A 27,121-nucleotide genomic window follows, 5' to 3' on the forward strand; every position below is an offset into this window, starting at 1 on the left:
CTCCTGCAGTTCGGGCCTTTTCTTCCGCTTCTAACACTGACCATTCTATCTTTTGGTCTCCTACCTCCCACTCTTTTTCCTTGAGTTTCTCATAAATGCCAGCAGGCATCAATACCTTTAATATTGTCATAATGTCGGGATAGGTATACTCTCCCATGAGTAACATGTCTTTAATTTCTCGGTGAAAACCCGCTGGATCTTTGTCATGACTGGGTACCACTTTCTTCATTTGTAACAATTCTATTTTTGATATGGGCGTATATACAAATACGCGCCTAAACTCGTTGTCCTCGCCTTTTATTGGGTGCACTTCTCGCAAGGGATTCTGTCTATCCATGTGATACGTGGTTCTTTCCTTGACGGGCAATGAAACATGCTCCGAGCATACAAAAAGAATATACTGCTTTCTTGATTCTAGAATTTCTTTAATTAATTTAGTACCTGGACCTCTCCATTTGTTCATAAGCAATTCAGTCAATATGTCAGGTAAGGGACCAGGGTCCGAATGCTGACTCTGATATAGTATAATGAGTTGTTGAATCATATAGATCCCAGCTAACCTCTGTTCATCTGGGGTGAGATTCAAAAATGTGCGTACTACTGTATCATCACTATATTTTCCGGGACTGTCCACCCAATGGACAGCTGCCCTGGCCAAATCTTGTTCGTCCATAGAATCGAGAAAATGATAACCCCTTCGTTCTCGGAGTAGCTTGTCGGCGGTTTAGAACGAATGCTCGTTAGACCTTATATTGATTATAGGTATTTGGAAATTCCTGCTATTATCTGGACATATCGGACGTATTGAGTCGGTATGACATCTAGTCTGATTCCTATTACAAGATCTTCCTCTACCTACATAGGCTATGGTGTCCGACTGTCCTGCGGGCAGTCCTGACCCTTCTTCCTCGCTTTGTTCGAACTCGTCTGCCTCTAATCTTTCTTCGTGTAGGCGTTCTATTTCTTTACGGATCTTTCGGCACATGGCTATTATACAATTTTTCTTGTCATGCCTCCCTTCTGATATATTCTGGCTCCATCTTGTAAGAATTTGCATTGCTTCCGGGTCTACCCCCGGTCGGTCTACATTTCTGATCACACAGTTTATGAGGAAACGTAACAGTTCCCCCTGTATCTCTACTTTCTGGTATTCCATAGCTCTGTTAATACATTCTGGATCTCGCCCTGTTTGGACAAAATGATATATATTATCTAGATGCGCATTCATTCCTGGTAATTTCCCTAAATACACCGCGGCTCGTCTGATACGCAATGATGCCAGGGTCATTTCGTCCTCTTTACCGGGCACCGGGTCATATCTACAATCTATAAGAAGTTCCTTAAGCGCACGGGTACCTACGAGTTTGGGTGTACGTGAATGCGCTGACTCTTGAAAAGTAAGTTTATTTATTCTAGGTGGCGTAGAAAAAATATTGGTAGCACCTCCCGTGGCCCCATCTGGGGCGTCGGGTGTGAAAGGATTCGTCGAACGTGACACAGCAACTATAGGTGTGGACACAGCTATAGAAGTAGCCGTAGGAACAGATACAGAAACAGATGTGCTTGCCGGAACTTGTGACTCGATTTGTTGCTGTAGGGATACGGGTGCTGGGTCTTGGCGTAGGACCTCCCTGATATGCGGTCTATGTGGGGCGGAATTAGCATACTCGGGAGCTGCGTCATCTAAATATGAGGAAAGAAAAACATCTTCTGCGGTTCTAGGATGCCCCTTAGGATGTACCTTGATTGGGAATAATGGGGGTGGCAAGTCTTTCGGTATCTCTGGAGTAGCCTTAGGTAATCCTTCGGCCAGAAGGGGATACATACCATTCATAAGGGCATTTCTCCGTCTGTCTACTTGTTCTGATTTCACTCGGATACCTTCCTCAATTAATAGATTTTCTCGAACTTTATTTGAACTTTCTTTATTCTTCTCTTCCTGTCTACGTGCTTTTTCTGTACGTCTATGAGATTCTTTACGCCATAACTCAACGGCGTCCTTCTGTGACTGTCTGACTTTCCTTTTCCATAACTCTTCCTCGACTTTCATGATGCACTCTGCATCCCAGGTCCCCGCTGCGGGCCACCTCTGACTTTCTGGTAATCCCTTGGTGTAGTCTACCCATAAATCAAGAAATAATATAGCGTCTAAGCCATGTTTGTGATACATGAAGTGCCCTGGAGTATCCCTAGGAGGAATAGGGACGGCTTCTTCAAGTACCCCTTTTCTAGTAGTGATCTGTCTTAATTTCGAAAAGAGCGGCATATTGACAACTGATCTGACACTTAATCTTTGAACACACTTAATACGAAAGCACAATGATGAACAACCATTCATACCACAATATGCAGGACGTTTAACACATTAAACATAAAACATTAAACATTTTTTAACCTTTAAAATAAACAACAATGATGATCGTCTGCATAACTAATCACCAAGCATAACTCTTGACACTAACTAGATACTTCGGAATACTTGATATACTGCTAAACAGTACAGATACACTGCTAAAACAGTGCAGACCGGATTTGTGTACCCAAACCCGTCTTGACCGGCACAACCTATGTGCACGTCAGAAATGCCTCCCCAGTAATGGTACTCACCGGGTAGCTTCGGAAACGGAAGGCCTCGGTAACTTGAACTTGAACCGGACTGGACTCGACTCGTCGGAAACTGGGCTTGACTTCGAACTGGTGGGTCTCTGTATACCTCGGATCTTGCTCTCTCAGCTAGGCTCTGGTCGGGATACTTCGCACTTCTCACCGCCTCGTCTGGGTGTTGATCGCAGTCTCAGTCGCCCCCGCTTGACCGGAGGGAGATACAGGAAATCCTGCTGGTACGCGTTATTGTCCGTCCAGCTGTGGCAGGAGACCGGGCCTGCAACTCACCGCCGGCGCGTGAGATGAGAAAGTGTCCCTGTTCGGGCGCCATCATGTGGTAAATAAAATTCCTTTACCTGGACTGAATTTGATACAGAAACATTATAAAATAGCTCAGTAAATGAGAGGCAGAATCCGTGATATTAGAGGTTCGGAATGGGCTTTATTCCAGTGATCGATTATAATCGGATGCTCCAAGTTCCATCACCACGGGGGTTCAGGAAGTGAAGTACATACTTTATTGACAAGAAGTAACTTTTATAGTACATACATTACAATGAAGCGAATACAGTAGGCGTAACATTTGATAAGGAAATTGACGATTTGTCTGCGTAACCAAAAATGGGTGTAATAAAGAGTAAAAAGGAACATAATTGGTTATGATGTCATACATAGGTGGATCTATAAGATAATACTTGGCCTAGATGCGCGCGCAGCAGCATGACGTGTAATTGACGTGTAACTAGGGGGTGAAGGGGACTTTGACAGTTAGCTCTACATGTGGAGACAAAAAGTCTGGGGGGTCAAGTCAACCTAATCCCAAATCATATCTAACATCCTATGTTTAAAGAACTATGTTATCCAAGAAAGAAGGACTCTCGGACAGAATCTATTCTATACTGACTGTGCGTGCGTGTACAAGCGTCTAAGTGTCTACACTGAATGCGAGGGGGTAGGAATATTCCATGGTAACAGGGCTATGAATTACTTGCATGAGGACAGAGAAGCCGGGCCTTTTGCTCGGTAACTGGAAGAATGTTTACTTAAACTACTAGGCAGGAATGCATCGGCTGAGGGGGAAGCAGATAATTCGAAGGTGAAATACAGTTCTTGGCAGGGAATAGGCTGATGTCAGGCTTCGGGAGTCGCGCAGAGAATGAAACAAAGTTCATGGTCACAGATGCAGGCTCAGACTGGAGCTTTCAGAGGCAGAAGGCAAGAGGAGTTTTGATGACAGAATCAGGGCCTACTTGCCTGGACTGTAAAATGGCATAAGTGAACCATATAAAGCCGGTGGCCTTTCATATTTAGGAATGGAATATCCGGCCTGTTCATGGCGGATCTGACAGAGGACATGTTGACGGTGGACGCACATGTATTTGCGTCTTCATAACTGGAACTGGAGGGAACATACATGTACTTGTGACATGCACATAGAACCGTTGTGGTCCAAGATAGGGGACATAACTGACCAGAAAAATCCATATTTCCACAGGACTCTCCTGCTGACAGGGTGTAAGTCGGACGCAAAGGGTTTGATTTTTATTCTTTGGGTGCGGTTGTGAAGAAAGGAGGAGAACCATTGCAAGACCACCTCATCTAGATCTGCCCTTTCTTGAAGCACCTTAATGAGGAGTTTATGGTCGACCATGTCGAAAGCTGCTGATAGGTCTAGGAGAATGAGAAGGCAGGATTTGTCTGCATCCATTGATTTGTGGATGTCATCAATGACGTTGAGATCGTGGTTTCCGTGCTGCAGCCTTTTCTAAAACCCGATTGGTGGGCATCGAGGAGGTTGATGCTATCCGGGTGCTGAGTTAGTTGCAGGAGCACGCATCTTTCTAAGGTTTTGGATAGAAGAGGTAAGTTAGAAACTGGTCTGAAATTATTCAGATCTTTTGTGTCTAGGGCTGTTTTTGTTAGCAGTGGCGTGACTTGCCCGACTTTGAGGCAGTCAGGGACAACTCCGAATCTCAGGGAGCTGTTTATGATCCTGCACCGGAGCGGGGCAAGGGAGAGTTTAAGCTTTTTGACCAGTTGCGGCGGGTGAGGATCTAGAGCGTGTGAGGAGGGCTTGGATGTGGAGATCAGGTTGTCTATCTCAGCTTCCTGTATAGGGATGCAAGATTTCCAGGATTTTGAAGGGGGCTTGGATGTGAAGTCCTTGGTACCAGGCGCGATGTTCTTGCTGACGGGATTGAAGTTGCTGTCCAGTGAGAGCTCGAGCTTGATGATCTTGTCCTCAAAGAAGTTTGCGAAGTTGTCACAGAGCTCTTTGGAAGCTTGCACTGAGGAGGTAGCGGGCTTGGAGGTTTGTTGTTTAATGATATTAAAGAGCTCCCTGGGCCTGTTTTTTGCATTATCCAACGCAGTGCAGAAAAATGAGCTTTTTTCGTTCTGGATGTGTTTTTTATACTTCCAGCGGGCTGCTTTGAGTTGCTCGCGTAGGATGTCGAAAGGGTTGCTTTTCCATAGTCTCTCTGTGGCACTTAGTTGTCTCCTTTCGGAGTTGATGTCAGTGTTAAACCATGATCTCGATGGAGTGCTCCTGTTTTTTTTTTTTAGTTTCAGTGGGGCTACTTGATCCAGAATGAACGTCATATTTGAGATGTAATGCGAGGTGAGTTGGGTTGCGGAGAGGTAATCAGAGGAGCTGGGGAGGAGAAAGCGTATCCTTTCTTCTAGGTCCGTTAGGGGAATCTGCATTAGATTTCTGGACCATTTGGGGGGGTCTTGCGGGGGGCTGGAGTATAGCCTTTTGGTTGATATGAAATAGGATGTTGTGGTGGTTGGACCAGTCCACAGGGAGGACGTGGTCGATCGTAACTGTGACGTTTTGAGCCTTAATGACATCTAAGGTTGCTCCTTTATTGTGCGTTTCTTCTGAGCAGAATTGGGTCAGATTGTTGTCCTGAAGAAGATTGTTGAGGGTTCGAATTAGCGAATTGTTTGCCTCATTCCAGCGTAGGTTGAGGTCACCGAGAATTAGGTTGTTTGAGTCACCGAGTGCACAGTGAGCAATCAGATAAGACAAGTGTTCCCCGAATGTGGAGGTGTTGCCTGGGGGGTAATATAGAAGATGGCAGAGAATTGATCTGTTGTTGTTTGTCTTGATGTTGGCTGTAAGACATTCAATGGTGCTGTAATTGAAGGTGTCCATTTCTACAATGGCAATGTTGTTCTTGTGTATGATTGATATGCCTCCACCTCTTTGGTCTTTTCTGTCCTTGTTGATAATAGTGAAGCCTGGGGGCACCAACATATCTAGGCTAGGTGCTGAGAACTCGTTTAGCCAAGTCTTGGTGATGAACGCGATGTCTATGTCATGGGAGAGGATGGTTTCTGCTAGTTCTGTTGCATGTTTGGCGGCTGATCTACAGTTTGAGCATGCAGTTGGTAGTGGACTCCTCTTTGGTGTGTTTCTTTACGGGGGGCCCTGGGTTTCCTCTTCCTCTTTCTCTTTCAGATCAACTGGTGCCCCGATAAGTAGGTCCCTTCTTAAACACAGTTCAGATGAATTCAGTTTTTGGTAGCTTCCGTTTTCGGTCCAGATGTTGACCCTACCCAAAACCAGTGGCGTAGCTAGGAGGGCACAGTTTTTTGGTGGCAGCTGAGGTGAGCAAGTAATTTGTTGACTAGCAACCCCCCGAGAACAAGTCGTTTGTCAGACCCTGCCCTTACCTGCACCGGGCAGCACAGCCAGTGACTGCCCCGGAAGGCAATATGTCTAGCTACTCCACTGCCCGCAACATTTTTAATAGGGTCGAAATGTCGACATTTATACTAGTGGACTGATATTATTTATGCTAGTATTTACAATGTATTTTCAATTTGAGTCATGTTAGTATGTCTGCCCCTTGTACTGTACATTTGCTTGTACATAGCACCAGCGCATCAACTGTCACATTCATTACCATTCACTTCTTACTGCATTGTGTTCATAGGAGCAGCTTTGTTGGAATGCAGTATTTGACAGAGGTATGAAAAAAATCAACAGTGAATAAATCTATTTGTATTGTCAATGAGATTTTACTGTTCGTATATAACTTACTATACAAGTCTAGGCTTACACTTCCTCTGAGGGGATATCAGAAATGGGATTCCTGGTTGGCTGAGGTATGCGGCCAGGCAGGAACCACCACTCTAATCAAAGTAGGCTAAATGCACAATAAGATAACCTGTGCTCACCCTCTGATACCTTGGCACAGAGCCGTCCGGCTTATCTACAAAGGCAGTGTGTAAAGTATTTGTGACACACACACATACCCCCACACCCACACCCACCACCACCACCACCAATTTATCTGAGCAAAACAAGAGCAAAACAACAAAAATCCAATCAGTAGAAGTCAAGATATTAATTTTCAAAGATTAAATCAAAAATAGTACTTCGAAGTCACTAGCGGTTAAAAGGTTACTTGAGGTTACGAGGGACTGGTGCAAATCCAAAGTTCAGGCCGACTGCGATTGACAATAGGCTGACTACAGGAGTCAGACAGGTCCGGCTGAAGAAATGCTGTAGTGGAGACAGGGTTTTGCCTGCATACATTGCTATGTTAGCATAAGCGTTTTAGAGGTTAAACGCCATCTTGTTGCTTTGCTGCTTTTGCACATGACACTACAGGTAGTTGTTATTATAAGTAAAACTGCTAGCTTGCTTCTTCTTCACATGAGAACGGTCTGTTTTTCACATCCCTAGACGTGCACCGAGACCTTAGTCTGAACACTGTTGCAGAAACCGTCAAGGTCAAATAACAATGTATGCTGTTGAATTCAGGTTGATCGGCCCACGCTCTAGACACAACAAGCACACAGCTGCAAATATCTGAAACTCAGGTGTCTTTAATATTTCATTTGCATGCATGATTCAGACACTTAGAGAAAACCTTTCCAGACACAGAGAGCAGAGCTGATCCTGTGATGTGATTCACCTAAGCTGATCTTTGAGGTATGGGGTTCCCCATTCAAACCTAGAGACCTTCTATTATTATATAAAACAAGCTTACTAGCCAGGGGAGGGTGGTTCACAAGGTTTTATAGGACCTGTTTCCACTATCATTGTAATATGATTTCTCCCTTTGTGTTCTATGGTATTGTAACAATGCTGATGGTTTTATTTCTAATCATTTGTCTGCTTATGTTAGCCAAAGTACTTGCACCTTAGAGCACGCAGTTAAAAATAAACATTTTAAACTTTTCCGTGTCTCTGATTACTCACGTTGTGGACTGATATGAGAATAACAACGAAAAGGTGTTTCTGATTCCCACCATTCCTGAGAGTACTCTAAGTCGCTTGTTCTGGGTTGTCTAATCATTGACAGCTTCGAGATGATACAGAGAACGAATGAGACACTGATGCTAGTTGGATAGGGGTTCTGGGTACTGAGGTGAGTTTTTTGGTACACCACAATTCACTGAGGTCCTGGTTTCCTGTGCATAGTTCTGTGCATGAGCAGAATCCCCGCAACATGGCGCACCTAACGTTTTGGTCTTATGATTGAGACGCCTTAGTAGTGCTTATATTTGTCCACAACACCCTCACTCTTGTTTTCGGTTGACGGGAGTGCCGGTTTAAACCTACCTATATAGTCTACTTGTAGGTTTATTCAAGCTTGACAATTAAAAAGGTTTCTTTTTGAATTACTGACCCTTTTTGTGCTACGGTTTAATGTAGGTTGTTTTTCTTCTCTGCGTCCTTATGGCTGAAGTTGCTATAGCAGCGCATAGTCGCACACCTCTCCGGCGTCATTTGACGCAGTTCGGGGTGCCAGACGATGGAATGTCTATTATCTTTGTAGTGAGTGCCGATGCATCGTTCCCCTATGAGCTGTTTTACTGTTGGGTTACTTTTCCGGAGGTAAATGTGTGTGATAAGACGTTTCACGCGTACACTCCTACGGCAGTTCCAGCTAATTAAACGCCGTAAAGGAAGCAGGAAATTCCAATTTCCGCTTGGCAGCATCGTATTTGGTTCAATGGCGCCCTCCCCTACACCGTAACTCCGGTTTGGTTAGGTCCCTTGTCCATTCCTGGGGCCACTTGGCCAGTCTTGGCCGGGTTCACACCACATCCACGATATTTGCAAGCCCCGGTGGATGACTTGCGTCAACTCCATACTGCCTTGATTGCGGTACATAGGGCTTTAGTGCAATATGTCTCTTGCAATGTCCAGGTGGGGGCACCTGGGGTTGCGACGCAGCCAGCTGGCCCGGCCGGGATTACTATAAGTCGCATCATGGTTAATTCGGTAATGTGCAAGCGTCCACAGAATAAGGACGATATGCCTTATTGGCTTGCTGAGAAATTTGACCAGCTGGAAAGCAGTATTCTACTCCTGTGGAAAAACACAGGATCCTTACCATTAGTTTGCAGAAAGACTTAGTCCCGGAGGTAACAGATTGTGAGAACTGGGGTAAAGTATTTGCAGCGGTCATACGGGCGCGGTACAAAATACCCACAGTTCTGCCCTCGTTGATAGTCTCGTGAGAAAAAGGTTTAAGACCACACTTGACATATCCAATGCCTTTTATAGCCATAACCTGTCCTCTATTAGTATTCAATGGACAGCCTTTACTTCTGGCGGCAAACAAACAGTTTAAAAGATTAGCCATGGGCTACAAAAACAGTCCAGGTGTCTTTGCCGAGCATGTAGTCTCTCTGTTGGAGAGTATTGACCCTGATGCGTACTCGTATGTTGATGATATCTACCTCACAGACGTCGAATTATGTGTCACGTTGACCGCATCATTGTTATGTTTGCGGAATTCGGTTACAAATTTAACTTTGCAAAATCACACATTGCAGAGTATACAGTGTTGTTTTTGTTGCAAGAACTCAACAACGAAGGTCTAGCTTTAGCGCCTCACTTCCTGGAGAAATGCGCATGTTTGCGCGCTCCAACAACTCTGAAAAAACTACAATCTTTGCTGGGTTTTTGGAATTTCGGGCATACTTACATTCCCGATTATGCCCAGCGTATCAAGCCGCTATATGCCTTGGTACAACCAACTTTTTCCAAATCGAGCTGGCTGCCAGAACATTCAACTATCCTGCAATCTTTGCCGGCTGATCTTCTTGCTTCTAAATACTTATTGACACGTGATAACCACACAAACCTCGTTGTCAGAATTGTGCCTGTCACAGTGGGTTTCACGTACCTGACGTTTAATGAAGGGGACACGGTCCCATTTGCTTACAGGTCATACTTGTACAATTCAGCTGAAATGTGCTTTTCCACGGTCGAAAAAGTTTTGACTGCAGTCCAGATGGCGATTCTAAAAGAGAGAGCGCTGTCGCAAGGGAAACGCATGTTGGTTGTCACATCGTATCCTGCCCTTAAGGCAGTGACGAAAGCCAGTGTATCAAATTCTAAAGCTTTGCATCCACTTTGGCTACAATGGGCTACTTCTTTGACGTCTCCGGATGTCACTTTCATCTTTGATGCCTCATTGCAGACTCAGGAGTATTTGCAGTATGAATTTGTTCATCCAGCTCCTCTGTCCTTGCGCCCGCTTGAGGATTACCATTGTATCATTTACACTGACAGTCGGCGCAACCGGCGACGGTCTCTAAGCACGCTTATTCAGCAGCCTGCGCAATAGTGGCTGGTACTTTTGTGAATGGAGAATTCAAGTCTGATGTTGTGCATGCGCAGACATTGGTTGATTGTACCGCCCAGTTGGGGGAGCTTCGTGCTCTTGTGCTTGGACTGGAGTTTGCTCGAGTAACTACTCTTATTGTGAGTGACTCTTTTTACTGTGTTCAGTCTTTCAACGACAATTTATACTTTTGGTCTCAAAATGAGTATCGTGATTCCAAAGGTAGCACAATCAAACATAAAATGCTTTGGGTTTGAGTCCCAGAACTTAAACAAAGTCTGCCGCTCGTAAATGTAATTCACACTCTTGGTCACCAGCACGTCTGGGTACACGCTGTTGGGAACAGTTTAGCTGACGAGGCAGCGAAAACAGCAGTGGCAACATATCTAGTAGTAGCAGTTACAAGATCCAAAAGTAAGATTGATGATGACATCTTGGCAGCAATTGTTGCAACGGAGAAGGGTGATAATTACCCACGAGGTTCCCCTTCTAATTATTCTTATCATTTAAGTCCTGATAAAGTTCCCTATGTGAGAATTAACGACATTGGTGACAGATTGATTCCCAACGTGGACCGCAGACTTGCTTTGATAACAGCCGCTCACGAAGGTATTTCAGCGACTGTCCCTATCTTACAACAACGTTACTGGTGGCGCGGATTGTATAAGCAAACTCGTGATTGTCCTTAATTGTGACATTTGCCTGCAGATTAAACCTTCTACTGCTGCGCGTCCTCTTCAAACACAGTTGTACGTATCTAATAAACCACTTGGGTGTGTTTATTTGGATCACTGTGGTCCTTTTTCCTCTGATACTGCGTATAAGTACATCTTAGTTGCAGTGGATTCGTGCACACATTTTCTATGAGTCTGGCCACAACGGAGTGCTGATGCTCGAACTGTCATCAGGGATTTGCGTGTATTTGTGGGCATTTTTGCATGTTGGACCTTCCATTCGGACCAGGGTCCAGCGTTCGCCTCTAAGGCGTACAAGGATGCCATGAGATCTTTGGGGGTCCAAGTCAAATTTTCGTCTCCATAACGGCCTGAGGGCAATAGTGTTGTGGAGCGAATGAACTGTGACTTAAAGCAATCCTTGACAGCTAGAGTTTTAGGTACTGGCAAGAACTGGCTGGCCAATTTGTATAGCGTTCAACGTGCACTTAATAATCTCCCTAGAAGGACTCTGGGTGGGCGGGCCTCATACGAAATGCTCTTTGGCATAAAAATATTTGTCAAGGACCTTGATGGTCTAGACATGGCGGCGTCGGCCGCACCCTTTGACGTAGATGATCATTCTGCTGTGTTACAGAATCTACAAGAGACCCGAGACAGTCTTGCAAAGGAACACTTGACCTCCGCAACTGATGCTGCACTTCAGATTCCGGTTGTTGGCTGGCTACCTTGAGTTGGTGACCTGGTCCGTGAGAAGGTGGAAAACAAAAAGGAGTTCGGCCCCTCTTATCGTGCACCGGTTCCAGTGCTTGGCGTGCAGGTTACAAGAACAGTCATTTTACCTCCACTTCCTGGTCACAAGGATAACAGGTACATCTCTACTGACAATATCAAACTACAACGAGTGGCCGATTCTTCTTAGTATGACTCCAGCAGTCTCTTGTCCAGCAATGCTGAGAAATTCTGTTTTGGCTCTGGCAAATACCAACAGGCCTGACATTGCCATCGAGATGCATACAGTTACTAATCCTTTATTGACTACACCGGCTGGTGGTCCCCTTGAAGATACTGAGTATGCCTATCCCACAGACGTGTCGTTGCCTGGTGTGCAATCAAGTGCAGTTGACCAGTCACGTTTTTCATTTGACACTAACTCTACAACATCGAATGCCCCATCGAAAATTTCTGTTTTTGCTGTTTGACCCTGCTCGCAGGCAGGTCGCTCCCTATGCTGCTGCACGGCCAGATTGGCACTGTCTTCTGCAACACTGCTGAATTGCTTGTTGTTGTGATTTCTGTAGTTTTTTTGCTCACTGCCTAAAATCCTTTTTTCTCCCTCCTGCCTAATCTCCTTGTTTTTCCCCCCTGCCATTTTGTCTGTGCCCTGTTTTTGCCTTTTGTTTTCCCCCGTCGAACTCCACCCGTCCTTTCCCGCCGCTGCGTCCCTGCGGCCTCACCCCCCTGATCGCTCACTCGCCGCCCCGCTCCCACCCCCCCTCATATGGAGGCTGCGCAGCAGCCGCGCTGAAGGCAAGCCCGTCTGCGCCCGTCCGCGCCTGGACCACGCTCCGCGCCAGAACCCCTGGTCCCCGCGAACGCCACAACACCCGTATCCGCTACAACTTCAGTGCCCTCCACGCACGCAATGCCGGACGATCGCACACCTGCTGTCTGGCCGCCCGAAGTGCACCCAAGGACCCTTCTTTTGCCGGAACTGCAGCTTCACCAGCATCCGGCCTGCCAACCCACCTACCAAAGAACCCAACTACCTCAGATGCATCCTTCTCATCACCCACTCCGCCCGCAAACACGCCGTTGAGCTCTGGGACCTACTCGACTCAACCTCCCCAGACGTCGCCTTCCTGACGGAGACCTGGCTGAACCCCTCCGGCACCCGACATCGCGGAAGGCTACAAGATCACCCGCAAGGACCGCACCAACGGAGTAGGAGGAGGAATCGCCATTGTCCACAGGAACACTCTCAAAGTCTCAACAAACACCGACGACACCCTCTACACTGCCGAACACCTGCACTTCCAGATCCACCACGACCCCAACACCACCCTCAGGGGAACCCTCGTCTACAGACCCCCGGACCCCGACCACAGTTCAGCGACTCCATCGCCGACTAAGTCAGCACACACGCCCTTGCCTCCACAGACTACATCCTCCTCGGGGACCTGAACGTCCGCCTCGAGAACAACGACGACTCCAACTCTTCCACCCTGATCGACAACCTGGCCACCCTCGGACTCAGACAACTCGTCACAACACCCACCCACTCCGTGGGCCACATGCTTGACCCCATCTTCTCACCAAGCTCCCACGTCTTCTTCAACCACACCACCGAACTCCACTGGACCGACCACCGTTGCATCCACTTCACCTTCCGGAAACCCACCACGCACCACCACACCCAACAGAGGCTTCGCCACTGCTGGAGCAAAGTCACCGAAGACCAGCTAACCACCACCCTCGCCTGGAGCCCACCCGCAGACCCGACCGACGCCGCCGCCCACAACCTCAGACAGTGGATCGACGACTGCGCCAACACCCTTGCCCCGCTCAAGAAACCCTCCATCAGCCACACCAGAAAGAAAGCCAGCTGGTTCACCGAAGACCTCCAGGCCTCCAAGCAAACCTGCCGAAAGCTAGAGAAGAACTGGATCCGTGAAAGAACACTGGAAAGCTACGGAGCCCACAAGAACACCACCTGCAGACACCACCACCACCTCATCAGATCTGCCAAAAGGGCCTCCTTCAAAGACCGCCTAGACAACAATGCACACAACAGCAAAGAGCTCTTCAACATCGTGAGGGAACTCTCCAACCCCAGCTCCAACACCAACGACAACCCACCTTCGCAAGACCTGTGCGACTCGCTGGCCACCTTCTTCTTCCACCGCAAGATCGCAGACATCCACGTCAGCTTCAACGCTGCGACCGCCCCGACAACCACCGAGACCCCCGCCCCCACGACCACCAACCGTCTGCTATCCTGGACCAACATCAGCGATGACGACACCATCAAGATCATGAACACCGTCCACTCCGGATCCCTGTCAGACCCATGCCCACACCACATCTTCAACAAAGCCAGCACCACCATCACACCCTATCTCCAGAAAACCATCAACATCTCCTTCGAGACAGCAACCTTCCCGGAGAGCTGGAAGCACGCCGGGATCAATGCCTTACTCAAGAAACCCAAGGCGGACCTCAAGAACTTCTGACCCATCTCCCTGCTCCCGATTCCGGTGAAGGTCATCGAGAAGGCCGTCAACAAACAACTGACCAGCTTCCTCGAGGAGAACAGCATCCTGGACCCATCCCAGTCCGGGTTCCGCAGCAACCACAGCACTGAAACTGCCCTCATCGCCGCCACAGACGACATCAGGACCCTGCTAGACAATGGAGAAACCGCGGCCTTCATCCTCCTGGACCTGTCAGTCGCCTCCGACACGGTCTGCCATCGCACACTACGCACACGCCTCCACGACGCCGGGATCCAAGAGAAGAGCCTGGACTGGACCACCTTCTTCCTCTCTGGCAGAACACAGAGCGTCCACCCCCCCCTTCCGCTCCGAAGCCACCGAAATCATCTGCGGCGTACCCCAGGGCTCATCCCTCAGCCCAACGCTGTTCAACATCTACATGGCACCGCTCGCCCGCATCGCCCGACTGCACGACCTCAACATCATCTCTTATGCCGATGACACCCATCTGATCCTCTCCCTCACCAAGGACACCCACACCGCCAAAACCAACCTCCACGAAGGAATGAAGGCTGTCGCCGACTGGATGAGAAACAGCCGACTGAAGCTGAACTCGGACAAAACAGAGGTCCTCATCCTCAGATCCACCCTCTCGGCCTGGGACGACTCTTGTGGGCCGACCGCACTAGAAACAGCTCCAATGCCCACCGACCACGCACGCAACCTAGGGGTCATCCTCGACTCCACCCTCTCCATGACGAAGCAGGTCAACGCCGTCTCCTCCTCCTGCTTCAACACTCTCCGTATGCTCCGCAGAATCTACAAGTGGATCCCCACCGAAACCAGGCCCTCGTCAGCAGCAGACTGGACTACGGAAACGCCCTCTACTCAGGAGCCTCGGCCAAACTCCTGAAACGGCTCCAACACATCCAGAACGCCTCCGCACACCTGATCCTCGACATCCCCCGCCGCAGCCACATCATACCCCACCTGAGAGACCTGCACTGGCTCCCTGTCAACAAAAGGATAACCGTCAAGCTCCTCACCCACGCACACAAAGCTCTCCACAACACCGGACCAGCGTACCTCAACAGCCGACTCAGCTTCTACACCCCCACCCGCCAGCTTCGCTCCGCCGACCACACCCTCGCCATGGTCCCCCGCACCCGAAGAGTGACCGCCGGTGGAAGATCATTCTCCCACCTCGCCGCCAAGACATGGAACACCCTCCCCATCCACCTACGGCAGACCCAAGACCTACTGACCTTCAGAAGACTCCTCAAGACCTGGCTTTTCAAACAGTAGCAGCATTCCCCACCCCTTAATCGCCTTGAGACCCTCACGGGTAAGTAGTGCGCTTTACAAATGCTTTGATTGATTGATTGATTGATTGAAGACATTTTTTAATTCCCCCTTGGACTTGCATTTGGCTGGTGCTCATATCTATTTTTTTGTTCATGTCCATTGTATTTGTGGTTGTCTTTTTTCAACTAATGAATCGACATTATCTAACCGAAAGATCTGCAATTAGGTTAATTGATGGAACTTTGGCACCCCACTCCTCATCACACATCATGAAAAGGGACCAGACTTTTGTTAATATTACTGCCTGGCCTGTGTTAGATGGGATTGTATGGGATGCTGTAAAATTTCAAATTCATGGCCCTACAGAGGTGATTAATGTCCCCAATGTACTTTGTGTGTCTATGGGAAATGTTGTGAAGCAAAACATACGCTCTGATGATTGGGATGTCCAAGCCGCCGAGGCTCTTTTTTCTGATTTGAAATATTATGCTGCTTTTGATGCTGAAGATTTGTATTTAGACACAGCAAATTATGGAGAGTTGTTTTGTTACCAACTCTATGGCAATCATTTCCTCCATAAAGCAAATACATTTAGAAATGTCATTAATTATACGTAATGGGAACATTGTCCAGCTCCCATTTAAGGCAGCTCCAAAACTCTAGTGAATTCAGTGTATCTCAACCTGAAGCCTTTTATTTTAAAATGGCTGCTGAGTCAGCTTCCAAAGTTAGACTGACCCACACAAAAGTATTGTATTCGAAGTCCTTTATGGATGACTTAGCTATAGGGGGCTATGAGCTGTGGAAAGATACCATTGATCTTAAATCTGTTTGGGGTTCTAAAACGTGGCATGTACAAGGCACAGAAGCACTGCATTATGCATGCCTTATCCCCAACCACCTGTTGTTTTTGAATTCTACTATTTTTCAGACCACCTGCTTTGGATTGGCTACTTCTAAAAAGATGAACGCTCCTACTGTTCCTGATCTGGGCTCTTATCCAATCTGAAATAATCACCCAGATCTTTCCCTTAATGAATTGCAGTCTTTAATTACTAATACATCCTTTAATGTTTCCACCCTGGATCCTCAACGATGGTTGATATGGCAGAAAAGTTCAGATTCCTGTCAACCTCGTTTTCTGGGTCTGCACCCCGGTTATACACAGGTTAGAATAGACCCCCGATTTGAATCTTCCCATTCTGTTACTACCTATTTGGTAGGAAAATTATGTCAAAACTTGCTTACACATTCATCCTTAGCATCACTTAAACATCATTTATCCAAATTAAATGACAAAGTAGATTTGAATGATTTTGTTAAGGGCCCTGTGGGTGGCAGGTCCAAAAGATGGGTGGATGCTGTTTACAACGAAGTTTGGAAATTATCTCAAATTGAAGCTGCTTCTAGATTAAGAGGTATTGATCAAGCAAATTTGGAAAAAGTGCTTGCTGTCATTGATAATAGCATTAACACCCTTTCTTCCAGAATTTACACATTAGATAATATTGTTTCATCCGTTGTGAACATTGTTCAGGATGATATGTCTGTTTTATACCATGGTCAAAATTAATTGTGTTCCATAATGCAATTTGCATGGACTTTACAAACATTGAAGGCTGGGAAAGTTCCCTGGGACTACATGAACACATCATCTTTATTCCTGCCATTCAATCTGACCGATAAACAAGAGTTCATGTCCATGAAGTATGCGACATATTCACTACTGCATATTGAAAAGTTGGAACCTTTACCTTTCTCTGTGGCCGAATCGAACTCAGCTGTGTGGCTTAGCCATGGGTTAATCACACTACCTTTTCCTTTGTTTAAGTTCAGTTCATGTATAAAACACTATGCCTTAGGCAGATATGAACCACTAGGTACCGCTTTCCTACATGACGTTTGGTCACTCCCCTTCACATACAGGTGCCTGAGAGAGGGTAAAGAGGTTTATTTAAAAGGAAAGGAGTGCACTTCCACACCTGATCACTCTATAGTTTGTAGGAACATCCAATTGCATGGCGCATGCAACGTTCACGCCCCAAATTTAGCTTGCATTCTGAAGGGAAATCCTGTGCCAGCGATTACACCCACTTTCACGTTATTGGCTAACGGTAGTTATTTGCTTTTAAATAATGAGGCATGCTGCGGGATGCTAGTAGGGATTCCGTACATTGTAACTGTCTCACAACGAGTAGTCTGTTGTAAGAATGTGCTTTTCCCACCCCCGCATGGGAGACTCGATGTATCCATCTGGCCATCCATACCAACCTTGAAAGCAGAGTTCAACAAGATGAGCAGAATAAGGGCTCTATTGTCTCAAAAAGAAGTCGCCCTGACTTCCTCTCGTGAAACATTTGTCCTTCACGTAGCAAACACCCGCACCGAGGTGCACGCTCTTTTAAATACTGATCTCCTCCTTCATTTCGGTGCTCTGATTCAGACTATATTCAATGCCTCGTCAACAACTGGCTTGGCACATTTTTTCAAAGCTGTGAGCTCCGGCATTGTGACCTCGTTCCAAACCATATTTGGTGTGATAACGGCATTTTTTCATTCTATTTTTTCCAGCGTGTTCGGCGATCTTCCATTAATTCTCGCCTTGACTGCTGGTGTGCTGCTGTTGGTTTGTTTGCTCCGGAATGGCTGCACGATCTGTGTCACACGACAGTCTGCCCCGTCTGCTTCAGCTGCGTAACCGGATGCTTGACTACTATGGAACACTACCACTGGCCACTTTGAGCGTAGCCTATGGATTATCCTTCCAGTTCTCATACTTTACTTGCATGCAACCTGTTTTCCATTGCCTAGATTGTTCATTTGAATGGGCTCTGGATTTGTGCCTGTCGAACACGGCGTCTCCTGCCCCGGATTATGATCGACTGATGAGTCCCTTAGTGGCTCATGAGTTAGACTGTTCTGGTATCAGGATTATGGCCTGTGCAGCAGCACATGAAATCCTAGGAAATTGCGATATATATGCTGCAGCTCATGACTTCCTGGCGCAAAGGTATCTTGAAGAACACGCAAGTTGTTCTCTGATGGTGCTAGAGACTCCGGTAATCGAAGAACATGAATGTTCATTTAATTTATTAGATTGAATGGCTGAATCGTTTACTGAACATTACAACGACTTCCTCTTGGAGGCTGTTGCAAAATACTGTGCCTATACATTGATGGATTAAATTGGCAGCTGTCCATCTTCCGCGCTTACTAACTGGAAATTTTTTACTTTTATTTTTTTCTCTTCAGAATGGGCTTTATACCGCCATTTATTGGTTTTTTGTCTTTTAATTTTTTCCCAACAAACGTTTCGAACTTTCACTGCCAATTATACAGATTGGCAATATATGAACTTGGTTCTGTCTCACTCGAACTTGAACTCTGCATTCCTACAATGCTTCCCTATTTTGTTCATGGTCTGATCAAGGGAGGGTGTAGTGGAGACAGGGTTTTGCCTGCATACCTTGCTATGTTAGCATAAGCGTTTTAGAAGTTAAACGCCATCTTGCCGCTTTGCTGCTTTTGCACATGACACTACAAGTAGTTGTTGTTATAAATAAAACTGCTTGCTTGCTTTTTCTTCACATGAGAACGTTCAGTTTTTCACATCCTTAGACGTGCACCGCGACCTTAATCTGAACACTGTGTGCAGAAACCGTCAAGTTCAAATAACAATGTATGCTGTTGAATTCAGGTTGATCGGCCCACGCTCTAGACACAACAAGCACACAGCTGCAAATATCTGAAACTCAGGTGTCTTTAATATTTCATTTGCATGCATGATTCAGACACTTGGAGAAAACCTTTCCAAACACAGAGAGCAGAGCTGATCCTGTGATGTGATTCACCTAAGCTGATCTTTGAGGTATGGGGTTCCCCACTCAAACCCAGAGACCTTCTATTATTATATAAAACTAGCTTACTAGCCAGGGAAGGGTGGTTCACAAGGTATTATAGGACCTGTTTCCACTATCATTGTAATATGATTTCTCCCTTTGTGTTCTATGGTATTGTAACAATGCTGATGGTTTTATTTCTAATCATTTGTCTGCTTATGTTAGCCAAAGTACTGCACCTTCGAGCACATAGTTAAAAATAAACATTTTAGGGGAGGAGCCTAGCGCTTGACCAAGATGGCCGCGTGAGCTCTGAGCTCCCGAGACCCTCGCGCCCTCCGTCGACTATCCTGTCTCTAATCCTGTCTGTATGCATGGCATCGTGTAGATGACCTGCCAGGGAGGCGATTGATGCTACCCGCGGTCGGATCGCCCACCGGGAACTGGACTTATGCATGGCGGAAGATTGCGGCCTATCTCCGAGGAATGCCAGGGGCTAGAGTTGGCAGGACGCCCGACTTCTAGTTGAACAACAACGGCCAGGCGAGGTGTGAACTGTCGGATGGAGGTCCCCGTCCTTTCACTTTCGCTTTCTCTCCCTTTGTCTGCCCTGCCCCTGGAGAGCTCTTGGTGGCTTCATTATCCTTTGGACGCTCCACATGCTACTCTGGCGGCCCATTTCAGACCTGATCACTCCTGATTCCTCTCGTTGAGGGAGGGCCGTCTTATCTGAACCGACCTGCTTGGTATCAACCATGTCGGGCAAAGCAGAGGTGGATCGGCTGAAGCCTAAATCTACCAGGCGGGGTGCCTATACTCAGGTCAATAATATGGACCGCTATGCTCTGCAGAAGGGATCACCGAGTGGGTCGAGCCAGTCGCCAGATACCCAGAAGGAGGCCTCGCCCTTGGCCCCGGAGCTCTCGCTGCAGGATGTCATGGGCGCGCTTGAAGGGATGCAGACTTCGATTGGGAGGCAGTTTGATGCCCTGGCGCATAAGGTGGATGCCATCTTGGTGGATGTCAACCTGATCCGTGCGGACTTGGGCAAAACGAATGAACGGGTTAAAACCCTGGACCTCAAGACCACGGGCCTCGCCGATGATGTCGCGGAACTGCAGACCGAGGTTCGTAAGCTGAGGACCGAGAGTGATCTCGCCGCCCGCAGGCTGGAGGACTTTGAGAGCCGGGCCAGGCGCAACAACGTGCGCGTTATCGGGGTCCCGGAGTCCTCGGATGAGGCTTCGGTTGACCTGCTCGTCGAGGACTTGGTGCTTAACCATCTGCAGCCTAAGGGTCTTGGGAAGTTCTTTGCGGTTGAAAGGGCCCATAGAGTGCCAGGTGGGAGGCCCAAGGTGGGAGCCCCACCGAGGCCGATTGTCGCCCGTCTCTTTCATTTTCGAGATCGGGACGCTATCCTGCAAGCATCGAGGGTGACGGGCCCGGTCCCCTTCCAGAACGCGTCGATGAATTTCTATCCGGACTTCACCCAGCAGGTGCAGAGGCAGAGACAGGGCTTTCTGGGGGTGAAGAGGCGACTTCGGGAGAGGGATCTGAAGTATGCCATGCTCTTCCCTGCCAGACTACGTGTGGTGTACGAAGATCGGACATTCTTCTTTGAGTCTCCTGTTATGGCCGATGAATGGCTGGACGCTTTGCCTCGGCGGCGGACGGGAGAGGATACTGCCGCGGATGGGGACAGTGGCCGGGATGGGCAAGGCTGATTTCTCGGAGCCGGTCTGACTCCATTTGCCTTTATTTGATGACTTGATTAGAGTGCAGTAAATGCGGAGGGTTGCGGGAGGACGAGGGGAGCTCTTTCCTCCCTTAGGGTGCTTTTTGTAGATGTTGGGTTTTGTAGGGCGACAGGCACACTGCAAGTTGGGGGGGCTTTGTAAGCTGCAGCAGGGGTGCAGGGTGGGGGGGATGGTTGGGATTTTGGGGTTGTTGTTGGGGGGTCTGTTTCTGCAAGGCGTAGTGATCATCTTCGGTATTGTCCCATGGTGGCTCTTCGGGGGGGGGTGGGCCTCTTTGTGTTTGGGGATGGGGGGTAGAGGTTTAAGTGTTATTAGCTGGAATGTTAATGGTTTGGGGGATCGCATTAAGCGCGGGATAGTTTTGCAACACTTGAAACGGTCAATGCCAGATGTTGCCCTACTGCAGGAGACACACCTTATAGGTAAAACGTGCTATGCTCTTAATAGGAAGGGTTATAAATTCATAGCTCACTCGGGATTCTCCTCCGGGTCTAGGGGTGTGGGCATCCTCGTCAGGGCCTCGCTGCCATTTGAGGTGGACTCCACCGTTGTTGATGATAGGGGGAGGTTTGTGGCGGTGGCGGGGAGGTGGGAAGGTAGAACTTTGGTTTTAGTTTCGGTTTATGTCCCTCCAGCCCTGCAGGCCTCCACGTTTGTGGATCTGGGTAGGGCCTTGCTGGATCTCCCGGGGGGTATGTTAGTGGTAGGGGGGGACTTCAATGCTGTCGGCTCTGGGCTGCTGGATAGGCACCCGCCCAGAGACACAGGGGGGGCTCAGAAGTGGCTTCCAAACCTCCTAGACACACTCGGCCTGATAGACTGCTGGAGGCTCCGACACCCCACACAGCGTCAATACACCTTTCACTCCGGGGCGCATGGTAGCCTCTCTAGGATTGACTATCTGCTTACTTTGGCTGTGCACGCCCCTTTGGTTTCTGAGGCCAGGCACATGGCACGTGGCATATCGGACCATTCGCCAGTGTGGGTCAGGTTGGATGTCGGCCGAGAGGGAGGGGGCAGGGTGGCTCCTATTAACCCCTGGTACTTTCGAGATTCCAAGATGCGCAGCGCACTGGTGAAGACAGTTGATAATTTTTTCAAGGATAATCAGGGGTCCGTGGACTCGGCAGTGTCGCTCTGGGAAGCATTTAAGACCGTTCTGCGAGGGGAGGCCCTCTCACTTGTAGTGGCGGCCAAGCGGCGGAGAGATGGCGAGGTTATGCAGGTGGAGGAGGAGATCATGGCTTTGGAGGGAGCGCTAGAGGAGGAGGTAACAGCGGCCTCACTGCATGAGCTGAGCTTGAAGCAAGCCGAGTATAAGGACCTTGTGACAAATGCCGCTAGGACCCTCAGTAGGGAGCAGCAGGGCCGCCTGTATGATGTTGGTGACAAGGCCGGGAAGTTCCTAGCATGGCTGGATAAAAAAGAACGGGTTAATAGAGTAGTGCCGGAGCTGACGGGAGAGGGGGGAGAGGTGATTGTGGAACCTGAGGGGATTGTCCAGTGTTTCTCGGACTATTTCCGTAAGGTTTATACCTCAGTGTCGGATAGGCCGCCCGGGGACTCGCGTGACCTCTTGCGGGATATCGCTCTGCCCTGTCTTTCTGATGTAGATAGAGATGATCTTGATGGAGACTTAACGGTCGATGAGGTGGCGGGAGCTATTCACGCGCTGAACTCTGGCAAGGCCTCGGGCCCGAATGGCTTGCCGATTGACCTGTATAAATTGTTCCCGGATAGGGTAGCCCCTCACCTGCGCGCCATGTTTGTGGAGGCGCGGGGGAGTGGGACCCTCCCGTTGGACCAGAGGCTGGCGGCAATTGTTGTGATACATAAAGATGGTAAACCCCGAGATAAGTGTGCCTCATATAGGCCCATATCACTCCTCAACGCCGAGCCGAAGATCCTGGCTAAAATCCTGGCGGGCAGATTGGTCAGGGTACTTGGAGACTTGATTCACCCGGATCAATCCGGTTTTATTCCGCATCGCAACACCGCTTTGAACCTTCGGCGCCTTCATGGGGTTATCGCCAGGGCTGGCACGCTGCGAGAACCGGCTATTGTGGCGTCTCTTGATGCCACGATGGCCTTCGATACGGTGGAATGGGAGTATTTGTGGGCTGTGCTAGCCAAGTTCGGCTTTGGCCCTGGTTTTGTGAGCTTGGGTGAGGTTGCTGTATGAGGGACCCCTTGCGAGTGTGGTGGTAAATGGCCGGGCATCGACTCCGTTCCGGCTTGGGAGGGGGACTCGGCAGGGCTGCCCCCTGTCGCCTCTGTTGTTCGCCCTTGCTCTTGAGCCTCTGGCGGCGTGGATACGCTGGCACCCGGATACCCGAACACGAGGACCGCATTTCGCTGTATGCTGATGACATCTTGTTGTATCTTGCCTCGCCCAAGAACTCACTCATAGTGGTCTGTGACGTTCTTGCGTCCTTCGGTAGGAATTCGGGTCTCGTCATCAACTGGAGTAAATCGTATTTATACGTCCTGAGTGGTGAGGTTCCGCCGGTCCCGCGAACTTGTTCGATCCAGATTGCTCAGCAAGGCTTCGTGTATCTGGGGATCTTTATCTCCATGGACCCCGCTTTGCGGTATGAGAGAAACCTGCTCCCCCCCCTGGCGCGCCTGCGGCGGGATGTTGAGGGCTGGCGGCGGCTGCCGCTCTCCCTCGTCGGGCGCGCTGCCTTGTTCAAAATGATGTCCCTTCCTCGGTTCCTCTACGCATTGCAAAATACTCAAGATTGGGTGCCGGCCAAGTATTTTCGGGAGGTCGAAAGCCTCCAACGGACGTTGCTGTGGGATGGGCGGCCGCGGATAGGGATTGCGAAATTGACGCTTCCATGGTATGACGGGGGTATCGCGCTTCCAGACATCCGACGCTATTACTGGGCCACCCAGTTGCCGGCGATTAACCACGGTTTCTATGGCCCGGCCCTCAGCCCTGGTTATGCCATGGACAGATGGTTGTTGCGCGGTGGGAACTATCTTAGGGCGTTGTACTCGCGGTCCCCCTCGACTCATCCCTCACGGGGCCCACTGGGGTGGCGGTGCGTGTATGGAAGATGGCGACTGACTCTCTGGGCTGGAAGGATAGGCTCACCCTAGCTGCCCCGTTGTTTGAATCTGAAAGGTTGGGTAGGCTTTGGCATACGAAAGGGTTTGATAAATGGGACTTGATCGGCATCTCCAGGGTTGGAGATATGCTGATTAAGGGTAGGGTGAAGTCCTTTGAAGAGTTGCAGAAGGAGTATGAGTTGGGGGCGTCTGAGTTTTTCCGATATGTTCAGGTGCGTCATGCCCTGCGGTCAGTCCTTGTGGAGGGTGAGAAGGTGCCGGAGTCCTCTCCTTTGGAGGACCGGATCCTTGATGGCCATATGCCGGAGAGCACGATCTCGCTCATCTACAAGAAACTGATAAATGTTCGGGCTGATTTGCTACTGGGACTGCGGGACCAGTGGACTAGGGACGGACTCGAGTTGGATGATGAGGACTGGCAGTCTGCTGTTTCCTCTCCTAAGGAGGTTGCGATCCCGTCGCGTCTGAGGCTGGTGCAGCTCAAGATCCTGCATTGAGTGTATGTGACGGGGCCGCGACTGGTTCATATGGGATTCTCTGAGGAAGGCCTATGTAGGAGGGGATGCGGTATGGTGGGTACTTTCCTACATATCATCTGGGAGTGTGGTGTCATCACGGAATTTTGGAGGCGAGTTCATGCGGTGATGGGGGAGGTGACGGGCATTGCTATGCAGCCGGAAGCGCGGTGTTGTCTCCTGAATGTCTGGGGGCCCACTGACCATGATGAGGCACAGACCCAGTGGGTGACCCTGGGTAACATGATTGCTAAGAGGGACATCGCGCGCTTGTGGGGTTCCGGGGGGCCCCCCACGTTAACTGCGTGGAAAGAAAATATGGACTGGAGTATGCTCAGGGAGAAGACAGTATATTGCGCCAGAGGCCGCCCTCGGAAGTGGCATGCCATCTGGGGGCGGTGGAATCAATACAGGGGGGGAATATGTCTTGCCCCTGATCTGGATCCCCCCGAGGAACAGCTTTCTTCTTGACCTTCTTTCCAGCTCAGTATGCAGATGTGATGGTTAATTGACTTCTTGGGCCTCTGCTTTTCCCCCTTTTTCCTCTTATCATAGTACTGTGACAGTTAGACGATTGGGGTCCGGCTCCCCCTGAGGGGCTATCACCGTGGGCATTCAGTGTTGTTGCCTTGCTGGGGTTTGTTGTGTGTTTGTAATTATTAAAAATGGAACCTTCTCACTGCTCCTTCAATGTACTGTGGACGATTCTCTATACTCTCCTAATGAAGCTGCCGAACCTCCAGGTTGTCGGCTGAATAGCTGTGTCCAGATTCTTGAAGAAATAAAGGTTTTAAAAAAAAAAATTTAAATAAATAAATAAATAAACATTTTAAACTTTTCCATGTCTCTGATTACTCACGTTGTGGACTGATATGAGAATAATAACCAAAAGGTGTTTCTGATTCCCACCATTCCTGAGAGTACTCTAAGTCGCTTGTTCTGGGTTGTCTAATCATTGGTAGCTTCGAGATGATACGGAGAACGAATGAGACACTGATGTTAGTCGGATAGGGGTTCTGGGTTCTGAGGTGAGTTGTTTGGTACACCACAATTCACTGAGGTCCTGGTTTCCTGTGAATAGTTCTGTACATGAGCAGAATCCCTGCAACAATACTTCAGATGGAGCTTTTGTCGACGTCGAGTGTCTGCGGCATCGTAGTCGAGCTGTGCAAGGGGGTCCTGCTTCGTCGTCTTCACTCTGTTGAAGCGAATGCAATGCGTCATTGTCACACTGAGCGTCATTGTCGAACTGTGCAAGCTGTGGAACCATTGTCGTTGGGCAGCCTCTGCGTTGAAGGGTGATTCAGCAGAATTTCTCACACTGCAATGCATTGGTTTATGATGAAAACAGCTGCAGAATCTACTTCTGAGGCTCACAGCTGATAGGGGACACCCCAGGCAAAGGTAGGACTCGCAGAAGAGAGAGTCCAGTAGCACCAGCAGATTTGTCGGAAGTCTTTTGTGTCCCTGAGACTTTAGAAGAACAGGAGGCAAGCCAGCAAGCCCTTGTAGATCACTTGGAGGGAAGGCAGAGTCCTTCCAGCAGAGTCAAGGAGCAGTAGGCAGCTGGGCAACAAGCAATCCTTCCCGAAAAGCAGTCCAGTTGAGTCCCTTAAGCAGCACAGCAGTTCTTCTGACATAGGTTCAGTACAGGATCCAAAAGTATCTGATTTTAGCGGGTCAGAGATCCAGTACCTATACCCAAAAGTGCCATTGGAGGAGGGGGTGACTTAAAAAGATCTCCCTGAAGTACACAAGGATAATTTTAACCCAGTCCCGTCTGCCAGGCTGACCCTGGGGGGTAAATCTGTGGTTTGTGTGTGGACAGGACACTGCCAACTGAAGTGTAAGTGTTAGCCCTTCCCATTCCTACCATGCCCACGAAGACCCATCAGAATGCAAATAAAAGCAAATGAGTGCTCAGAATGCAGATGATCCTCACCATCCTGTGTTTGTGGCTGTCTAGAGGGACTCCACAAAGTGTAGCTGTTAACTAACCCAGACGTGTGTTGGAGACAGGATGTCGGGCACAAAGAGCAATAATTACAGAGAAATGTCAACTTCTAGAAGTGGAATGTAATGTTAAATCCAACTTCACCAGTAAGGAGGATTTATTATTACCATTCCAAACATATCAAACATAAAAAGCTGTTCATCTCTGATCAGGAATTATAACATTTAAAGTATATTAAGGAATCCCCAATGCTGGCCTATGAGAGGGGTAGGTCTCACAGTAGTGAAAGACGAAATACCTTTTACTTACATAGCACCTTGCCTGTAGGGTTATTTAGGGCCTATCCTAGGGGTGCTGTACATGTAACAAAAGGGGAGTTTAAGGCTTGGCAAGTAGTTTTAAATGCCAAGTAGTAGTGGCAGTAAACTGCATACAAAGCACCGCAGTGGCAGGCCTGATACAGGTTTGAAAGGCTACGTCTGTGGGTGGCACAAGTAGTGCTGTAGCCCAGTAGTAGCATTTGAAGTACAGGCCCTGGGTATATGGTATACCACTTTGCAAGGGACTTACCAGTACAACAAATAT

The 27,121-nt window shown here is 48.6% G+C and overlaps 1 protein-coding gene across 1 annotated transcript in view; it reads left to right on the top strand.

The window, feature by feature from the left end:
- Nucleotides 1-27,121, top strand: part of C2_1H9orf85 (chromosome 2_1 C9orf85 homolog) — a 385,116-nt gene that overhangs the window by 236,386 nt on the left and 121,609 nt on the right. The gene's annotated exons all lie outside the window — the stretch shown is intronic.

The sequence above is a fragment of the Triturus cristatus genome, chromosome 2_1, assembly GCF_964204655.1.
Source record: "Triturus cristatus chromosome 2_1, aTriCri1.1, whole genome shotgun sequence".
Lineage (NCBI taxonomy): Eukaryota > Metazoa > Chordata > Amphibia > Caudata > Salamandridae > Triturus > Triturus cristatus.